This window comes from Saccopteryx leptura, chromosome 6 (genome assembly GCF_036850995.1).
Source record: "Saccopteryx leptura isolate mSacLep1 chromosome 6, mSacLep1_pri_phased_curated, whole genome shotgun sequence".
Classification (NCBI taxonomy): Eukaryota; Metazoa; Chordata; class Mammalia; order Chiroptera; family Emballonuridae; genus Saccopteryx; species Saccopteryx leptura.
Window position 1 is genome coordinate 96,343,731 of NC_089508.1, and position 6,333 is coordinate 96,350,063.

The 6,333-nt window shown below is 30.5% G+C and overlaps 1 protein-coding gene across 5 annotated transcripts in view; it reads right to left on the minus strand.

Moving 5' to 3' along the window:
- Nucleotides 1–5,986: 5,986 nt before the first annotated feature.
- NOVA1 (NOVA alternative splicing regulator 1) overlaps nt 5,987–6,333 on the minus strand; it is a 163,396-nt gene continuing 163,049 nt past the window's right edge. For 2 of the 5 annotated variants that reach the window (XM_066342508.1, XM_066342511.1), the window contains one exon: nt 5,988–6,333. This exon is cut by the window's right edge and continues 4,872 nt beyond it. The gene's annotated coding sequence lies outside the window, so the exon portion shown is untranslated. The other 3 variants (XM_066342510.1, XM_066342509.1, XM_066342507.1) reach the window with 3 other exon arrangements.

Genomic DNA, 6,333 nt, shown 5'->3' on the forward strand with positions numbered 1-6,333 from the left:
ATAAAGTAAAAAATAAAAATTAAAAAATTAAAAAAATAAAAGTCTCATAAAATGCCATTTCTGAACTCATAACACATAGCCTTTTTATTATAAATATACAGCATTCAAGAATTATTTTATACAATAATCTTTATAATGTAGTACACTTAAGGGTTTAATCAATTTTAAAAATACAATGAAATGCTTGTTATGAATGAATACTTGAAAATTTAGACCCCTAACAGATTTGTCAAGAAACAATGTATGTATATATTAGTACCCTCATGTGTCTTAAAAGAAACTGACATATGACTTCCATATAAGATCATTTATTTTTCCAAATATAGGCTATCTATCCTATTTAAAACTAATGTGGGTTTATTTGCTTTTGTTTTTAAAATGCATACTTCCTGGCCCTGGCTGGAGACCTCCACTGGTTAGAGCATTGGCCCGATGTGCAGAGGTTGCATTTAACCCTGTCATGGCATATACAGATAGATGTTCCTCATTTCTTTCTCCCTCCCTCACTGGCTAAAATCAATCAATAAAAAATAAAAACATAAAAAATGAAATAAAATGCATACTTTCTGAAAAACTTCAAACACTCTGAATATGTGTTATTTACCATCCCCCATGATTTTAGAAGCTGTCTATATAAATGTTATCAAACATTTTATCTTTTTATATCATGTATGTTCTTTGATAATTGAGAAAATGTATGTTTTATCAAGTGGCAAACATCTTCTTTTCTTTTTCTTTTCTTAAGTGAGAAGAAGGGAAATAGTGAGACAGACTCCCGAAAGTGCTAGGATCGGGATTCACCTGGAAACACCTGTCTGTGACCTAAGCTCAAATTCCAACCAAGCTATTTTTAGCAACTGAGGTCAACAGTCAGACCAACCATGCTATCCTCAGTGCCAGGGGAAACACTCAAACCAATCGAGTCACTGCTGGTTGTGAAAAAGGAAGGGGGAGAGAAGCAGATGGTCACTCCTCTTGTGTGCTCTGACTGGGAATTGAACCTGGGATGTCCTTACACTGGGCCAATGCTCTATCCACTGAGCAAACCTACCAGGGCCGCAAATCTTTTCTTACTAACTTCTAAGAACAGAATTGCCTAACAATATCACTTAGACACTGCTTTGAAACTCCATAGTACATTTTACTTTATAATCACTCAAAATTGAATAGGATGAGGTCTCTCTACGGCCGCATAACTAATCACACATTGGACAGATGAGGCAATACGCATTTATTCCAAGTATTTCCATATATCCCTATTCATACTATTCTGACTGCTTGAACATGTTATTCCCATAAAATACTCAGTTCTCATAAAGCTTATGAATTTATTTCTCTACTTTTCAAGGTATCCCTAAGGAGGCAACATGTACTGTGACAGGCCTAAAAGGTACATTTAAATGAAAATATGCTTATTAGTGTATTATACTTTATACGGTAGCTATAATTCTGAAAATTTCAGATTATTTAAACTTCTTGGAAACAAAAACTAACTTGCATTAAAGTTGCTTACTATTTAAAAATATTCTAATATATTTTCCTTCTAATTTTAATTTATACATTTGAAATCTTTATGTTTTCAGTCAAGTGAGATAATCCTCAATTCATTAACCTTAACTTAGTGGTTTGAGACTGAACAGTTTTATATTGCTCCATGTTCTGAGAAATAGGAATAAAATTAACACCTACACCTTACAATATTGTGAGAATGAAAGAAAGAATAAAAGTATACTCTATATCTATATGGTAGAATATAAATGCCAATTTTATAACCTCATCACATGTTGGGAAATCATTTGTAAAACTTTTTCTAATAATACTTGAAAAAAATTTTTACCTACTTTTGTATTAAAGAGCCCACAAAAATTTAATTATAGTTCAACTTTTTAAATATACTTAAGTCTTAATGGAAATAAAATTTATGCTACAGAGATTGGAAATATAATAACATTATACCTGTAACTTTGCTTTTCACAAACATTTGATGTTATATAAAGAGGTGTGATAAGTTTAGTTATTAGTCTATTGTTTCACCTACAGAAAAGTGATGGAATTCTTATACAGTTAGCACAAATAATTTACTCTCAGTTCAAAACTAGAATCAGTATGTACATAGAATAGTCTTAATGTTATAATTCAAAAAATAAGGATTGTGTATCTGCACTTTTGTTATCAATTTTGTGCTTTTGGATATAATACTGTGCTTAAAATATAAAAATTGGTGGAAGTCTCTTCCTTATATGATTTCTTCATGTTGGAATAAAATGTGATGCAGGTAGAAGTGAAAAAGAAAAAATTATATCCAAAAATTTTGTATCTGTAATATTTGGTGTAATAAAGATATGGGGTAATAGTTTCAGCATAATGTACTAACACAATTTTTGTAGTATCATTACATTCTACATGGTATTTCATTGATAATTTAATTAGTATATATCTTTGGCTATCACCATCAATGATAGTATTAATTGCAAATCATACTTAAGACCTGAGAAACCTACAATATGAAAATACACAACAGAGGTTATATTACATTGTCATCAACCTCTGTATGCCTAAATAAAGCCAAGGTCTCAGAATGAGGTGTCCTTGGCGGCTCAGTTGTCTGACTTGATTATCTGGTCACTCTTTGAAAGACTGGTTCTCCAGTGCTTTGCCCTATAACACCATCTTTTTCCTTTTGTCTAAGCTACAAAGTTAGAATATCTGACTTTGTTCACAATAAAGAAATCCAGTTGAAAACTAATGCCTAACAGATTGTTTTGTACAGAAAATATTTTTTAACATATTGATGATGACTGGATCTATTAATATCAAGAATTCTTTCCAGAAAGTTAAACAAATCTATTGTTATAATCATCTAAAAAACCTTCAAATATCATTAATAGGTAGATGAAAAAAACAAAAATAAAAAAATAATAAAATAAAAACAAATTGAGATGCCAACTAAAAGAAATGATGGGTTTAATTTTTTAAAGCTACTCAATTACCCTAAAAGGAGTAGTTCTTAAAAGGGACAGATTACAAGGAAACTTTTTAATTTAAAAAGTCCTAAGAAAAGTTTTAAAAGTTCACAGTAAGTCCCTTTATGTTAAAAATTACATTAAAATTATAGGTATGTTAAGATAATGAACAATGGTTATACTTAGCTATCTGCTAAAACATATAAAAATTAGTTCTATAAATAGAAAAAAATGAATTTTATAAAGTTATCTAATTTAGATTAAGTCTTCACAGTGCATACAGCAACAATTTTTTCTAGAATTCATGAAGTCAAACTTTACAGTTGCCTTAAAAGTTTTCCCTCTACTGGCAAAGTAATGAGAATCCAATTTAAATGTTCTAATTGGGTATTTGGCCTTCTGAATCTTTTTATAAAACAAGTAGTTTGAATGCAAACAGTCCTGATAACAGCCTCTACCCTCTATCTGCTGTGTATAACCACTTCTCTTTCCCTCAAACCATAATCTTAATATAGGACAGAATTATTAAAGACTTTAAAGAGTTGTGTCTGCTGAGTGATAAATTTATTAGCACTTTTTACTAGCAACTTGAACCTCAAAGAATATATCCCATATATAACTGACTGGAGAAAGTTTTTCATTTTTATCCTAAGATATTTTGAAAAATGATGGTTAGGCTTTTACTAGTTTCAAAAAAGTTCTTTAGTTGTCTTTATTTTTTCAAATGCATATGTTAATTTGTATCCTGCTGCTAAATTTAAAAATTATAATTCAATTTCTGTCTACATTTTAAACCCTAAAAATAATAGTTTATAATACGATTTCAGCATGGAATGGTCTCACAAGTCTATGGGCTTCTTCTCATAAGAGCCTTTTTCAACATTTATCTCAAAATAGACAAAATATGGGAAGTACCAAAAAATAATCAAAGCCATCCAAGATATTTAGGTGTGTGTGTGTGTGTGTGTGTGTGTGTGTATAAAATTTATTAAGTGAGAGGTGGGGAGGCAAGACTCCTACATGTACCCCAACCAGGATCCACCCAGCAAGCCTTGTAAAGGGTTACTCTACCCATCTGGGGCCATTGCTCCATTGCTTGGCAATCAAGCTTTTTTGGTGCCTGAGGCAAGGCCATGGAGCCATCCTCAGCAGCTGGAGCCAACTTGTTCGAACCATTCGAGCCATGGCTGCAGGAAGGAGAGAGAGAGAGAGAGAAAGAGAGAGAGAGAGAGAGAGAGAGAGAAAGAACAAAGTGGGAGGGGTGGAGAGATAGATGGTAGCTTCTCCTATGTGCCCTGACCAGGAATCAAATTCAGGGCTTCTACATGCCTGACTGACACCCAACCACTGAGCCAACCAGCCAGGGACATATTGAAGTATCTTTAACACAGTACTTTATATACTGACTTGATCTATATTAGTATTTTAAAAAAAATATATAGCATTAAATTTGTGGAAATTTTGAGATCAGGTTTGGGTCAGACTAATTAAAGAAAAAACTGATATAACTACCTTCATTTCAAATACTAACAAGAAATAATATTTTTATTGTTGACCAAAAGCTATAAAATTGGATTAGCCAATAGTGACACTTTTAGAAAATCCTTCAAGTTTTTCTATGTCGTATCTCCCAAACCATTTTATTAATAAAAACAAATTTGTAAATCCAAAGACTTCATTACAATTTGAATGTTCTTTGTATTTCAGGAAGATTGGAATACTCATCTGATTCCTAAATCAAAAGCTTAGCATCTCTGTTCAAGTAGACTGACAACTTAAATTTAGTATATCTATCCTTTAACAAAACAGGTCTTTTTTATAAAATGGGGACTCTACATTATTAAATAGCAGAAAAAAATACCCTAAAACATTAGTATTCAACATGCCTTATTATAGTCAGAATTCAAGAGAAATGTATTTTATATAACAATTTTAATCATAATGTATAAATCACATTTATAAAGATTGAGTGACTGTGGTTCAGAAGAGTCCATATTTCTTGTTTCTTTACATAAAGCAGTAAAATATGTGAATCAAATGATCTTTTGATTATCAACCATTTGAAAATGATTTAACTAATTTGTTGTTCTTTTTTTATCTTATACTGAGTTAAAGCTGATGCAAGTTAGTCTTCGGGGTAGTGGATAAATGATATGATTTTGGGGGAAGAAAAGTGTTGTATTTCATAAAAATTCTTTAGTCATTTCATAGAGGTAAATGCACTTGGATGCTAAATACTTGATATTTTTTTTTTGTATAAATGCAGACCTACCTTGACTTCCACAATAAGCCTCTATTAATTTCCATGAGACAATGTTTTCACAAATGTAAGGCAAAACAGATGTTAGATTACTTAACAGAACTCATAATTTAAATAATTAAAACTAATTTGTGTTTAAAGCTATTTGCAGATTTATTAGAGAAACAAATACAAATATGCATTTCTACAGAACTGTTTTTTTTCCAAAATGAGCTTAAAACTTGTTCCACAGTTTATACTTGTTTATATATCTATAGTAACCCAAGTATTGGCTTCTGTACCACTTGTAATGAGACAATTGCCCTTCCATTGCAATTATAAAAACTATTAAAAAAAAATTCGGCACATACACGTTGAATAGTTTTCCTTAAAAAAATAATCTAATCAAAATATTGAATACTTTAGATTTAAACAATATTTTATTTACAAATCTGATTTGATGTACTTTATTAATTACACAAGGTAATGCTTCAATTTTCAAAAACAGTTTGTTTGTTTGTTTTTTAATATAGACCAGTGGAATGACATCCTGTCTAGTAATATGTACTACACTTCAATTTTTTTTCAAAATTAACATGACAAGTTTTCTAATACTTTCAATTATTTTTTAAAAAAGTTATTTAATTGGGGCACATATCTGATGAAACAAAAAATAACATGCAGTTTTCCAAAAATAATGTTAAGGTAATATGATACTTACCCTTTATGTAATAAGACATCTATGAACAACAGTGTATAACAATATTATGTATTTATGTTTATGAAAAACCAAGCAGGAAGGAAGCAAAATGAGTTCATCCTGTTTTCTAATCATGTGCAATTTCATATGGCTGTTTGCATCATTTCAATAAAGTGTATACATTAAATTTATAAGACTGCATTGCACTCAAAATTATTATGAATCGCCATGCTTGCCCTGTATTTAATGAGTGATGAATTTCTCCTACTAACAGAGTAACTGGTCTCAAATCGTGTCTGTGGATGTAAAGAGTATTAAATTATATTTTCATCTCCTTTCAACTGCTAGCTTGGAAAGTAAGAATTCCCTTCTTGAATACAGAGTAAATAAAATTTACTTAAGAACTCAGTGAGGAATTAGCATGTGAATCA